Source organism: Tachysurus vachellii, chromosome 8 (genome assembly GCF_030014155.1).
Source record: "Tachysurus vachellii isolate PV-2020 chromosome 8, HZAU_Pvac_v1, whole genome shotgun sequence".
NCBI lineage: Eukaryota > Metazoa > Chordata > Actinopteri > Siluriformes > Bagridae > Tachysurus > Tachysurus vachellii.
Genome location: NC_083467.1, coordinates 9,460,722 through 9,475,479, shown reverse-complemented (window position 1 = coordinate 9,475,479; position 14,758 = coordinate 9,460,722). Strand labels below are relative to the sequence as shown.

Sequence of the window (14,758 nt, the reverse complement as noted above, 5' to 3'; positions counted from 1 at the left end):
AATATATATTTTCTGTTAGTGTTAAATTTTATATGTAACCTCCATCATAAGACCATATTACATGGACTGCAGTATCATTCATTCATCTTCATTAAGTTGCTCAAATGCTCCTGGTGATAAAATTTGCACTTGAATCTGAAGTACACAATTATAGAAGAACAATGATTTATAATCCCAATCAAACAGATGAAGATGGGTTCCCTTCGAGTCTGGTTTCTCACAAGGTTTCTCACTCATATCGCCTGAGGGAGCTTTTCCTCACCACCATTACCTCTAACTTGCTCATTAGGGATAAATCTCAATTAAAATGTAAAATATTATTATATTTCTATTGAATCTTTATATTCTACAAAGCTATTTTGTGACAATGTCCATTGTTAATAATGCTAAATAAACCTAGTCAGGAGCTTCCTGGATCCCAGGCAGAGAATTCACCCTGAATATAACACCAATTAATTACACGGCATCATACAAACACGTACACAAACGTACACACACGTTCACATTTATGGCCAATTTAGTTCAGATCATCTGCTTGCATGTGATTGGACAGTGAAGGCAAACTGGAGAACCTAGATGAAACCAAAGCAGACATAGGAAGAACATTTCATCTGATCTGAACATACAGTATCAGAACAATCAACACCACACAGATCAGGGATCACACAGAAGACCCTGGAGTGGTGAGGCAGCAAAGTTGCTCAGTATAATATTAATTTCATATAGTCTCTGCTTTTGAAACTATAAGGTGTGAACTCCTACAGCCTCAGAACCACTTTGCTTGGACAGCTGATGTGAAAGGACTTTGGTACAAATCATCATGTTGGAAATATTTACTGTCACAGATGAATTTTTCATTATTTACATACATACTGTATAATATAGAGTTTGTTTGTAGAGGTTCTTTTCTAAGAATTTTGGACACTGCTGTAAATCAATCAAATTGATCTTAGCAGAGATGGAAATCATCAGATGTAGCCCAAGCTATGGAAAGCCCCTAAGACATTCCAGCACCTAGGGTAGGACAGAGGAGTGTTTGATGCAGGTTCTTGTGCCTGTAGCATACAATTACCAATTGGAAGGAATATGGGTTGGACGTTTCTTAGTTCAAAAAGGGGGAACCACTGAGAGTAGTAGATAACAAAGCTAAGGTCCCATGGGACCTCCAGATACAGGCAGATAAACAATTAATAACAAGCCAACCAGACATAGTAATAATAGATAAGGAGCAGAAATGGCAGTGGTGATAGATGTAGCAATCCCAAGTGATGATAACATCCAAGGAAATGAAAACAAGAAGCTGGAGAAATTCTAGAGAGTGAAAGAAACACTACAGAGAATTCACTGTGTTAAAACTAAGAACTAAGTTGTCCCTCTGGTGATGAGGGCACATGGGGCTGATGGGGAACATGGGGCTGAACCTGATACTGAAAGAATTCGGCAGATTTCTGGAATGACATCAGTCACACTCATTTCAGAAGAGTGCAATCTGAAAACAGGAAACAACAAAAACAACAACAATGACAAAACCTGCACTGCACCACTCCCATGAACAAGGGAACAGAACATCCACCAAGCTAGAAAAGCTGTTTGTTTCCTGCACTGTCACTTTTGATCAAGGTTAATGAAAAATGCAAGAATTTATTATACCTAGCATCATGTTAACACAACAAGTGACTAATTCTCTACAGCACTGGCCTAGCTGAGCATGTATAATCTTATCACCCCAAACCAGCTGTTTCCCTTGTGTGTAGGTAAACGTTCGGCTGTGGACACTTGAGCCCACCTAATCGCTTTGGGTCCACTCTGCCACTTAGAAACAGCTTTAATCAGAGGTTGGTTGTTAGCTCAGGTCCCCCCTCCCTACCTACTTTCTCTCTTTCCCTCTCTCCCTATCTATTCTCTCCATATTCCTTTCTCTCTCTCTCTCTCTCTCTCTCTCTCTCTCTCTCTCTCTCTCTCTCTCTCTCTCTTTCTCTCTTTGCTGGGGAGGCAGGAAGAGGCCAGGCTCTCTGGCAGACTCCCCTACACTCTCCTATTCCTCCCATCCGGCATGCTTGATTCTAGTTCAACCCTTTACAAGACATGCCAGGACCATTTGTGGGCCAATACAGGGCAAGCAGAGAGAGAAGAGCAGGCTCCTCGAGATGTCATTATTCCAGGGGAAATTGCTGCTCTTGCTAGCGGCTGCAGCTGGGCGATACACTGTAAAAGGCAGAGGCATTGGGAACAATCAGCAAGAAAAGGGTACTTGAAAAAGCCATTTTGTCAGGCACGAGGATAACGGTTGGCATTTATTTTTTTTGTAACCGGCTGTCCAATAATGAAACAACTATTTCAAACACGAATCAATATATACTTCTGATTTTATTCTGTAAAATACAGTACAAGATGTCAATTTTACATCTTGGTACTTCTCACTTTCTCCTATTTCCCGCAACATATCTAGAATGCTAGAGAATGCACAGGTTTTATTGAGTAATTGTTGATAGATTTACAACGATTGACTTTTTTCTTTTTTAAAACTAGAGATATACAGTTCAGGTAGATGAAGCAGAATTCTCAGATTTCTTCAGAAAGCCCAGTGGTGCATCTGTACATGTCTGCACGTGTGTGTGTGTGTGTGTGTGTGTGTGTGTGTGTTTGTGTGAGGTCTATCTAGCAGTGATGCAAATGAACTTGGCATCCTATACATTAATTAAGATTCCCAGAGGAGTAAATGTGAATCGTGATTACCACTGCTGCATCTTTCAGCAAATCATATAAAAAATGATTTTACAAAATTTCATTACTTGGCATGAAACGAATAAAAAAAAAAAAGCATATTTATTTTTTGTGATGTAATTTGATTCATAGATGAACACGAGATTCATGGTAATAAAAGCATGTTGTAATGAAACATACCAGAACAGCACATCAATGCCAACTTTTAATATCAGTTTTGAGCATAAAAAAAAAACTGCACAGGGACTGATAGCATCTTTAATGCTCATATGCAAATATTCCATCAAACTTCTTTTGGTCATATGCTTTGACATTTCTCACAGTGGAGGTTCAGTTTGCTTCCACTATCAGTAGGAAGAAAGACTCTCTCTCTCTCTCTCTCTCTCTCTCTCTCTCTCTCTCTCTCTCTCTCTCTCTCTCTCTCTCTCTCTCTATCCCCTCCCCTGTAAATGGGGAGGTACTAGACCATGGCTCCATGGCTGTGGCTCTCTGAGCTGGGAGGGAGCAGAGCAGACATGTCGGAAACCTCCCACGAGGGGCCCCGTGTAATTCGATGCACGCTGTTAAAGCTTAGAGTATATTGTCTTCTCTTGCTTATGAAGCCTCCACCCACTGGCCCACCCTACATTTAGTGGATCATGTGACTGTGGTAAGTCATTTGCAAGTACAACAGTTCTCTGTGAGCCCCCATTCATTTCCTGAAAACTACCCAGAGCAGCTGAGAGGAGCAGAGCAGAGGGGAGGGAGTCTCAGAGAGCAAGGGGAGGAAGACACACACACAGAGAGAGAGAGAGAGAGAGAGAGAGAGAGAGAGAGAGAGAGAGCGGACTGTATAAGGAAAACAGTTTCTGCCGCTCTGCAGCTCCTGATCAGGTCTGTATAGCTATATTTCTATTTTTATTCACTATAATTTCCCTTGAGCTCTCTGTTCAATTCTTTTTCATGTAGAGTGTTTTGTTGGCTTGTCTCTGGTTTAGTTCTGTGCATCTTGATAAACTGTCATTATGCTGTCATTTCAATTGACAAGTCAGATCACCCCTTGTTCACCCATACAGCCTTTCACGGACATCTCAGTCAGGTGCTGTTAGAGACATTATAGAATTAATATTTCTGCAAGTAGAAATATTGTAGATAATCATTTTTAGACACTTTTACCAAAAGTATTATGCAGCACCTCAGCAGTTGTTTGGTAGTTTTAATTGTACTCAAATGACAATATAAACTTGCTATTGATTGCCAAGAGTGTGCTATCGATTGCCAAGTGTGTGCCGAGAGTTTTTCTGCATTAAATGTTGACATACTTTTGTGTGTGTGTGTGTGTGTGTGTGTGTGTGTGCGCGTGCACGGGTGTGTATGAGATGCTTCTGAGTAGCCAATACTCATCCTGTTCATTTGCATAAAAAGTTTGGTTGTTGTAGTATGTGTACATGTCTCTATATATATATGTGTGTGTTGAGGGAGACAAGATACTACCATGACATATTTGCTTGTTCATGAAGCGCAATGGCCACTCGGTTAAAGCTTGTGAGACTTGAGTGGCGGTGGAAGGACACCAGGGGAGTGGGAGGCGTGTGTGTGTACGTGTGTATGTGTGTGGGGTGGAGGCTGACAGGCTGGGTGTTGCAAGGGTGGTGTCTTGGATGTCATCTGCTCTTCTGGCACTTGCAGGGGAACAGTCATTGGTATTGATGGCTGGCTGTCAGTGCGGCTGTGGGCTGGCCTGTGGCTGTTCTTTTCAATTACAGCAAACCTGGCCAGAGCTGACAGCAGAGGCATTTGTACACAGGAAGTGGTGTTGGGCTATGCTGTAGGACAGCGTTGGGTGTGAGTGTGTACTGACCTGTGGGACTTTACCCTGTGTTATTGCTTGCCTGGAACTGTGAGGCAACTGGTCACTTTTGCTGCCCCCCGCTGCTTAAGGCTTTTCAGCTAGAGCGATTACGTACTATTTAGCTTTCACTCTGTATTTAAAACCCACTCTGCTCTAAGGCACCGGGATGTGTGTGAGTGTGGGTCTGTATGAGTTAAAACGTCTGATTAAAAAGTTTTAAATGACCTCTGTTGAAATGGTAGATGCTGCAATAACAGAATCATTTGTTTACTTTGTACACTGCAACACAAGATCAGAGACTCTGAGCTACATTGACCAGCCACACTTCACATCTGATCTATACAAATCAACATCTTCTTTCTTTTCTTTTTTCTTTGAAATGCTTTGAAGAAAGAAATCCATTGCCCTTGTCTGTGTCAGGAGCGTATTGAAGTGTATTGTCCATGGTTCCCAGATACCAATTAAGCAGGTATGTGTGTTTAATAGTGGCACACAACCATCAGAGGAAGGTCTGCTTATCTTCTTATCCACCACTTTCCAGTTTACTCAGCTGCATTGCAGGATTCCTTTAAATGTCCAGTGTGGCCTCATTTGGGGGCGGGGGAGTGTTCAAAGTTAACAATCTCTGTGTTGCCCAAAGGTCTGTCGGGTTAGGCAGAGAGGGTGTAGATTATTGATGGGCACTGCCTGAAGAAGGACACCTCACTAGAGGGGTCAGCTGGTAGAATCCATAAAAAGCGCCCTTCATCCTCGGTGTAAACAGGCTCCAGGGCTGAGTTATGGCAAGAGAGCACCAAACTAGACTTACTGTATCTATAGATGAACCCTGACCCTGAACTGTTGTAATCCAACCTAAGTGACAAATATGCAGGTACTGAGGGCAGGCACACAGTGATTAAAGATAAGTTTTCATAATATACAGTAAAAAAAACATTAAACACCACTCAATCTAGATCCTTTTAAGGAATTATAGCTTCAGGAATGTATATTGGATTAACACAGTAACCTGAGTGATTGGTGTGAGGAACACTATAAAACACCCTCCAGCACTGGGTCATGTTATGCTATGCTTCATTAGAAGAGATACAGTATAATTTCATCCTAGTTATTAGTGTGTTACAGCATGTGAGGAGCTGTTAATATTTTACTATTGTCATGAATTTAAATGACACACTGAAAACAACACACAGAAAACAACAGACAGAATGATGTCACAAATTTTACTCTCAGAAAAATGTAATTTCATATCATTGGTCTGCTAACCAGGACCACTCAGTAGTAAAGTTGTTAAACTTTCAAATGTTTCGACCACTGCAAAATAGAAGCTATCAATTAGCTTGAAATCATGTGAACATGCTACTTGGTAATTTTTGAATTTTATTCATAGTCAGGAACATAACAAGTTTCCTCCAAAATGTTTGTACTGATGCTTGCAATGAAGTATGATAATTAGGATCGTGGGTGTAGAAACAACACTCGCTTTCCTGCACTCTTCTCATTTCAACATTTTGCAAAGTTGACAAAATGTTCTTGTGTATGATCTGTGGTGTGTTCAACCCTTGACCTGTTTGTCCAGCACTAGTTTATTTACTAAAGCTGTGGAGGAAAGAGGGGTAAGTTAAACTTTGACATAGTAAGCGGAATATGGAGGGGTTACACTGTCTTTAGACTAGTGTTACACTAGTCAAATCATACTGGGAAAATCATACTGGGAAAAAAATGAGATACTATGATTACAGGAGACTTAAACAACCACTCAGCATGCTTTACACCAAAACAGTTTTTACTGCCTTTAGTGATCTGGCACAATTATAAGTCTAATAAGACTAATTTAGTGGGCAGTGATTTTCCTGAAATTTATACAAATAGCAAACTTTATACATTCTACTACTTACGATAATCAGTCTCTGATTTGTAATTGATTGATTTTATATTGTATATATGCGTTTTTTTATTTTATTTTAAATAACCTGTTTGTTTTTTTTGTTATGTTTAGGATGATTGACTGATTTAATATGCCTGTTAATATGCCTTTGACATTTTATTTAAATGATAACACACAGTAAAATAGTATATAATTAATGCTGTATAACAAAATGATATTAAAATAAAATAATAAAAAAAAAGTTAAAGCTGTTGTAGCTGTTGTTGCTAACTTGTTACATATTTTTATATGTTAACTACATGATTATAATACAGAGGGCAAGAATTGTTCATAAACCTATGGAAGATTACAAAATGATTCAGTTTCATTCTGAAATATTTGGCTTTAATTTCTATATGGAAAATGGATACAAGTATCATACTGTACGTTTCTGCTTATAGCAATAAACTGTATAAAAATATAAATGCAATGTGTGCACTACCAATAATTAGTTTGTCTATTTTTTGTAAACTTGGGCTGTTGGATGTAGGCTAATGCAAATTTACCATGGAACAGAAATGATTCTAAACCATATTTACCATTCATATTCACGCTGTTGCATTGTGTCAAGCCCTTTTTTTGTAACAGAAGAAATAGACAATGTTAAAATAGACATTCTTCTGTGTTTGATTTTTTTTTTCTCTCAAGATGTAGGACATTAGAAATTGTGTTATTGATAGTCACATCACAGCTGTTAGGATGTAGGCTACACTTGCCTTTGCCTAGATCAGGGGTGTCCAATCTTATCTGGATAGGGTCGGTGTGAGTTCAGGTTTTCATTCCAACCGAGCAGAAGCCACACCTGAGTCTGCCAAGATCAACTGATTAAACAGGTGGAATCATGTGATCCTGCTTGATTGGAATGAAATCCTACACCCACACTGTCCTTTGTGGATAGGATTGGAGACCCCTGGCCTACAGTATATATACATACAGTATGTACATACGTACACGTGTGTGTCTGTGTAAATATATCATTGAAAGTTCATAGCATGTCTTGGCTGACTCTGCTCATTTAGCGTATGAAGTAAATTGTTTAGATTCATTACTCTCCAATTGCTTCTTCATTAAAGCTAAAATATCTTCTAATCATTCACCTTACCTTATTCCATGGACTGTTTGAAGCCAGTATTCCTTTTTGCATCCTGTTTACATGCTAGATTGATAACAACTGTTAAATTGGTAGCTGTTTTCATTACTAATTATTACTTAGTAAATGAAACATTGACCTGCTTTTATTGAAGTGGATAACAAACACAAGGAGACTCTCACCATCGGATTTCATTTGCATTAAAATAGTGCACCACAATAATGCCTTTATCTATAGTCTTTACATTCTTTTAGCTGGAGGAAATCTATGTGGAACAATGATGATAGAGCCTGATAGAAACAGTGAGTAGTGAGTATATGTCTATAGATGATGATTAGTATGAGTCAATGTAAGTGAAAGGAAGAGCAGAGGAGCTGCGCCACGCGGCGTCTATCCACCGTGGTCTCTCGTGCGTCACCATGACAACACACCGCGGTCCTTGGCTGTTGGTTGCTGAAACCTGAGAGGACTTATGGGGAAGTTAGCAATGCAAACTGTTATGTAGTTGTTGATTTTTTTGACAACTGACAAAATCACAATGTTGTGTTGTTTCAAATTAAAAACTGTTCATTTGTGTGTGAGAATAGAAGCATCCACACGTGTAACTGCTATAGTCAGTTTGAGCTCTCTTCACAGCACCAGTCGAAACATTCGAGAAGACATTAAGCAAACATGTGGAAACAATTCAATGAGGGATGTATATTATTATTAAGAGGTTTAACTTTTCTCACTTTTGAATCCCACACTGGCTTGACTATTACTATAATAGCATATATTACTTGAAATATGAGAATCTAAACTGTATTGAAAACAGGAGTCGGCCCATGTGAAGCATGAACATAAACACAGCTGCTTTTTGTATTAAGTGGTCTTGGAATGGGCCGAATTTCAGTTCTAAAAATACCCATGCAAGTCTTCCTGTATTGCTTAACATTTCAGTGGTATACTTGTCTTGTTTTGGTTTTTATACGGTCAGAAACAGAGTGTGAGTAATACGTGTAAGCCTACAGCAAATCTGTGTTTATAGTGTTCTTGTATACCGCATTGCTCAATCAGTTTGTTCAGTGCTCAATCAGTGTGTACTGTACGTGTGTGGGTGGGTTTGCAGAAATGTGTACACTGCTTATTGAACATTTTGCCCTGGTGTTTAACTGTTTTTCTGGGAGAGATGGTGCATGAGTTGGAGCACGTAAATATTGCCTTATCAGTTATCAGGATGTTGAAGTGCATGTACATTCTCCTGCACACATTATAGTGGCAGAAGAATATCTGTGAACACGAGAGGATGCTTGTGGGTGGAAGTGTGTGTGGTTTCTATGTGTGTCAGTGTTTGTGTGTGTATGTTTATTGGGGGAGGGCCATGACAGACTAGGCCATGGCTACCCATTAAGACTAGGATGCAGCCATTCCTGAGGGACAGAAGACTTGGTTATGGTACAGATGATAATGCAGTCCACCACCTCCACCCTGAACTCCTTGCATTCCTCTAAGCAGCTGCGCACACACAAACACACACACACACACACACACACACACACACACACACACACACCACAAGATCATACGCACAAGCTTTACCAGATTTACGGTATAATGCTATCTATTTTTTCACAGTGATACACATTTAATTTTGTGACTTAAAACAAATTGTTTTGAAAGGCAAGAAGATCGATTTCAGTGAAAATTACGTGTTATATTGTATGTGTTACATAAGTTCTAATAAAAATGTGTTATTATTTTTCTTGAGATAACAAGAGGATATGTGGAAACATCACAGGCTACTCAGAATTCCTTGACCTTTATTTGCTCTGACTATCACAGCATTCTTTGCCTTATTAAACTAAGTTTATTTAATATCCATGTTTGTAATAGACAGACACAATCTTACTAAATAAATCAGGACAAACACTGTACCATCCCTGACAAAGCTTATTTTACTTTAGACCCGAAAAGACAGAACAATATTTATTTACTTTCGATCTATGATGTGCATTTCAAAAACATGCAGATAGCACAGCTTGAGTGTGTCCCGTTATTTTTGTTTCCTACATCTGTGCTCTGGGTTGTGTTTGCTTTGGATGAAAGTGTTACCTTTCTTTAGAAAAAGAGTCCCCTGCAGCCTACAGCTGGTCCTGGCACTCAGATGGCTTCTGAAAAGATGTGTCTAGACCTTTAGGAACTGGGACTTTGTTATTTCTTCTGAATCACAAAGCAGGATTGTTGAATCCATTGAAGTTGAATGAGGATGTGCCTAAACAATTGATTAAGCAATTGTTTTACTCCAGAGTGGTATAAATCCTAGTAAGCCAACACCAACGTTCCTTGGAGACAATCAAAGGATGTTTTACGGTTGAGGGTGGGTGACAGTGCAGAAAGTGAAACTTGTCAAATTTACAGACTCATGTCTGTGACATGAGTAATTACATTGAACTGAGCTCATTAAAAGGGATTAATGACATGTGAATGAACGTGACATTACGAATCTGCTTCGTTAATCATGCCGACCTGTCAGCGGCTCAAGAAAACTGTGTTCACTAAGTCAGTTTCTGTGTTGAATCTTGTCATTATAGTGCAAAGCAGACGCCACTCCAGAGGATCACAGTCACAGGCATGGAGCAGCCATCCTTTTAGAGAGAAAGACAGGGAGGTTCATTAGTGTGCTGCAGTGCATTATAGATCAGGCCAGCTCTTCTGTGTGTGCCTGAGGTCAGTACATAAGGAGCAATGGGGGCATGTCAGTGATTGAGCAGTCTTTATTGATCCGGTCCAGGTCGTCTGTTCCACCACTGCATTCTGCTATTGGGGTTCTTCACAGTGATCAATCCTGTATTTCTAAACACCTCTGAATGCAGTTAAGATTTTTGTGGCACCAGCCACTGAAACTTCTTAACTTAAGCAAAGAGGAGCATGAAACAACAGAGGACGTCATGTGGGTTTGGTCACTATTTAAGGTTATGTTAGGCGGTGTTGCATATACAATATAATCAGATCATTCATATTTCCTATACTGGAGCCATTTGTAAATAGATTGCTGGCTGTTAGCATGGAGCATATAGTTTATAGATAGCAAAAACCATTTGTGTGTATGTGTGTGAACTGTAAAAAAGTGTTCTGATGTACAGGAGAGCACATGCAGATGTCAGACTGCTGTGGCCCTGACAGATTTAGCAGAGGACCTAAAGATCAGGAAGCCTGATGTGTTTATGGGAAATGGTGAAATCACCCACATACAGTTTTGTTTTGACTGTCAAAAGTCAACTGGGTAGTCAACTAAAAACTGGATTTAAAATGCTTGGTTAATGCCCCAAGCATGGTATAATAAATGTAAACTTCAGCTCCGAAAACCAATTCCAGAACAAGATGTCAAAGTCAGCACAGTTCCTAAATATTAGAAAATCATCTAAGCTCTGTGTTTTTTTATGGTTTGTTTTTTTAATATTCTTTCATCAACCCAAAGTTCAGGTAAGTGTTAAAGGGACTTTGCTCTCTCTCTCTCTCTCTCTCTCTCTCTCTCTCTCTCTCTCTCTCACACACACACACACACACACACACACACACACACACACACACAACCTCTCAATATTTCTCCACTGACCAGTCTGTAAAAACATTGCACTATATAATATACAGCAGTAAAATCACTAACATCAATACATATATAGCATTTAACAGGTGATTGAATAGTCCATTCAGCCCTAAACATAACCATAGTTTGCTTATCAGAATTTGCCCCAGAACTGGTGGGAAAACCTTTACTTGTAAAGCACTTAGCCTGAGAAGAGGCACTGTTTATGTGAATGTGTATGAACCTAATGACCATTTCACCCCTCCAGAATTACTGACACAGGATCTCCCCATGCAGAAATAACCAGAGCACAAGGGCAATCCACTGGGCTTCAGGCACTTCCGTCAGCACCAGAGAGCCCACTTAATGTTAACACCAGTATCAGCGTTCTATTAATGGGCTCCTGCTTTCTATCAGGTGTTTGGGTCTGCAGGAGATGCTGGGAAAAGTGATGCACTGTAGGGCTGCCATTTTACTATCTGTCTTTTTTTTCTTTTGGATAAAGCTTCTTGCTGTGGGGTTTATACGCTTTAAGGCTTGTTCACTTTGCCCACCTATTGTGTTTTCTGCTCAGGGTAAAAATAGGCTGTGTGTACCTAGACTACACTCCAATGTCTCTACACCCATGCCAGGTTCCAGCACAATCCTGTGAGGATATAGTCATCACTTCCAGTACATTTACACAGTTCATCTTGATTTTCTAATGTTCTCCGGTTTATCTCGAAGTAGGAGCACATTTGTCAGAGTTCTAGGATTAATGGAAGCAACAAGATGAGAATACATTTGCTGCAAGAAAAACATAATATGTGACTAGTGATTTTAGCCAAAGGAGAATGGCTAAGGGGGGTCCCCTGAGGTAATGTGCAATGATGAGTACACACTCACACACTCACACACACATACACTGAAAAAAGAAGTTCACTGGGACTGAGGCAGCATATTCCTTTGGAGTTCAATTCAAAAATGTCCCAAAAGCATCCAGAGTCTTAGGGGTGACTGCCAAGGAAAATGCTCCTTATGAAATGGAAAGTCTGAAGTCATTCACTATGCGCCAGAAAAGATTAACAGACGAAAAAGTGTCCACCAGAGTATAGAGGGCTGGAGTTAGGGGCCCTGCAATGTTGGTGGACGAAGCGTGTGTGGAAAATAAATTACACAATGGCTACGGAAGTTCACTTTCTTTTAGGCTTCAGTGAGAGTTGGAGCTAATACTCCTGCTAAGCTTTTACACAGTCATTCTCTCTCACTCCTCCAGTGACATGTTCTTTTGGCATGTGCTATTTGAATGGACAGCAGTGAAGTATGTGTGTGTGTGTGTGTGTGTGAGAGAGAGTGTGTGTGTGTGTGAGAGAGAGAGAGAGAGAGAGAGAGAGAGAGAGAGAGAGAGAGAGAGAGAGAGAGAGAGAAGTGGGTGGTGCTGCCAACAGTGACAAGCTCTTAAAAAAACAAAACAAACAAACAATCAAACAAACAAAAAATAGCCTGCCAATTGCCATCTAAATTGGCTATTCCCTTTTTTTCACTAAAAGCATGACAGGTTCCTGTGAGAACAGAGCAGCTCCTTTTAGTGTTCTGCTGAGGCTGACTCATCATATTGGGGGTGTGTGGAGGGACTTTAAAAAGGGAAGTGACTTTTGAACTGATATTTCTCTCAGACACAGTGCAGAGCAAGCTGAAGGAAACCCTCTCCTCCTGTTCTTTGTGAACTCTCTCCAGAACAGATGACTTTTGACGTGAATACCGAGAAGATCACTATCTAGAAATGTCCAAATAGAGGCAGGAGACCCACTGAAATAAATAAATCAACAACAAGATAAGGATGAAAAGCTCTCGGCCCTGAGCGATAAATGAGATATACTGCACACTTACAATATAAATGTTCCTTGAAAAAACAAGGAGATTTACTTACAATGGAGCAGTAGTAGCATACCACAATAATCCTTTGTTTGCCCCTTGGCTTGTGGTAACAGGGTCGCCCAGATGCCCACTCAGGGCACTCAACATGGAAGAAAAACTTAGGCAGAACAATGAAAGCTCATATGTTAGGGCTTTACTTTACTTTAGGTGTTTGCAATACACAGTCTTAGAATAATGCCACCTTGCACATACAAAATCTAGTGAATAGCAAGTATAACTCCACTACTTCCATATGAGCTTCACTAAAAACAGGCAGCCAGCATGTCACACATATCAATACAATCGTGGATTTTGAGAAGCACTACCAGATTAAGTCTGGCAAGAATACAGAAAATGCACTGAGCCCCTGGATGTAGAGCGCTGAATGCTCTGTGCTCTTTTAAATTATTATGTGGCAGGGTCACTGTTGGATCTGGGAAGGTCACGCTTTTGTGTCCCAGTCTGCCACCTCGTATTGATCCGCCTGTCATGTGCCGAGCTATAGTCTACACTGATTCCTGTCCATGCAATGCAGTGGCCTCCATCAGCACCATCCTCAGAACAGTGCTAGAGTTGTGAGTGGTCATGGGAATGCCATCAACCTCGCCTCCCTCCCTTCCCTCTTTTACCCTCATGGCCAGAATGAGTCCTGGGTGATCCTTTTCCCATTGGCCATTTCTAGTTGAATTGCCCTCATTCTTTTCATTAGCCTCTGGGGGGTTGGTTCTAGTGGTGCACGGCAACAAGACGCCCGAACACTCGCCTCCGTTCACACTTGTGCTCACACTTGGGATCACCATTTCATTACACAGCTATAGTAAAACGGAATGATGTTCTTAATCGGTTCTCTACAACAAACAAAGGTGTATAGACAGGCTCACACGGTGTCTGGGCTTGTCCTATCATCGCTATATAAAAGAGCTCATTTTTATTTCTTTTATAGTAAATGTAGAAGTAGGTGTGAGTTTAATAAATTATTTTTGATGCTCTTGTGGTACATTTTAGCATTTTAGAACCAATTTTCCTTTCAGTACTGCTACTTTAAATCACTAAATGTAAACATTAGCTTTTGTATTCTAGCTACTTTACGTTAGTAAAACACTTCAAAAACTTTCTCATGGACATAAAATCATAAAAGAAACATAAGCATAAGTATATTTTTATAATATTTTGTGCTCACCACAGCAGGTGGTACAATTATACACAGCAGTATGAAAGAGGTTGGATTTGAGTGAATATTTTATCAAGAGGTTAACCATGCCGCTTTGATAGCTCAGTGCATTGCATCAGAACACCTTGCAAAAGATCATATTTTAGCACACTGAAAAGGTTCCTGCTGCAAGCACTATAAAATACAAACGTTAGTCATTATTCTGTAGTGTACACTTGCTTTTACAGCAGTATATGAACTATATTTAATAGATTGAATCCAAAAAGTTAAACCAAACTGTATATTTTATCAATGGAAATAAATGTGCAAGGGTCACTACTTAGGCTATAAAATCTGATGTCTTTTAACACATGTTGTTTAAAATGCTGCAGTTGAAGTCAGGGAAATGCTGCCTTTGGTGCTAATAGGGGGAAATTGGGGAGCAGTAACACCTGCACAATTTTACCCCAAATTATTTCTACTTCAACTGCATCACATAGCAAATTCAGTATTTTCATTTATAGCCAAATTTTAGAGCCATTAACCTTCTTTTCATGTATTGGCTGAACTAAAAATTA

The 14,758-nt window shown here is 39.8% G+C and overlaps 1 protein-coding gene across 4 annotated transcripts in view; it reads left to right on the top strand.

Annotated features, from left to right (window-relative positions):
* Positions 1-3,259: 3,259 nt before the first annotated feature.
* The window catches only part of klf12b (Kruppel like factor 12b), a 37,457-nt gene continuing 25,958 nt past the window's right edge, over positions 3,260-14,758 (top strand). For 2 of the 4 annotated variants that reach the window (XM_060876114.1, XM_060876115.1), the window contains exon 1: positions 3,405-3,597. The gene's annotated coding sequence lies outside the window, so the exon portion shown is untranslated. Of the gene's footprint in view, positions 3,374-3,399; positions 3,598-14,758 lie in introns of those variants that run through there. The other 2 variants (XM_060876116.1, XR_009648954.1) reach the window with 2 other exon arrangements.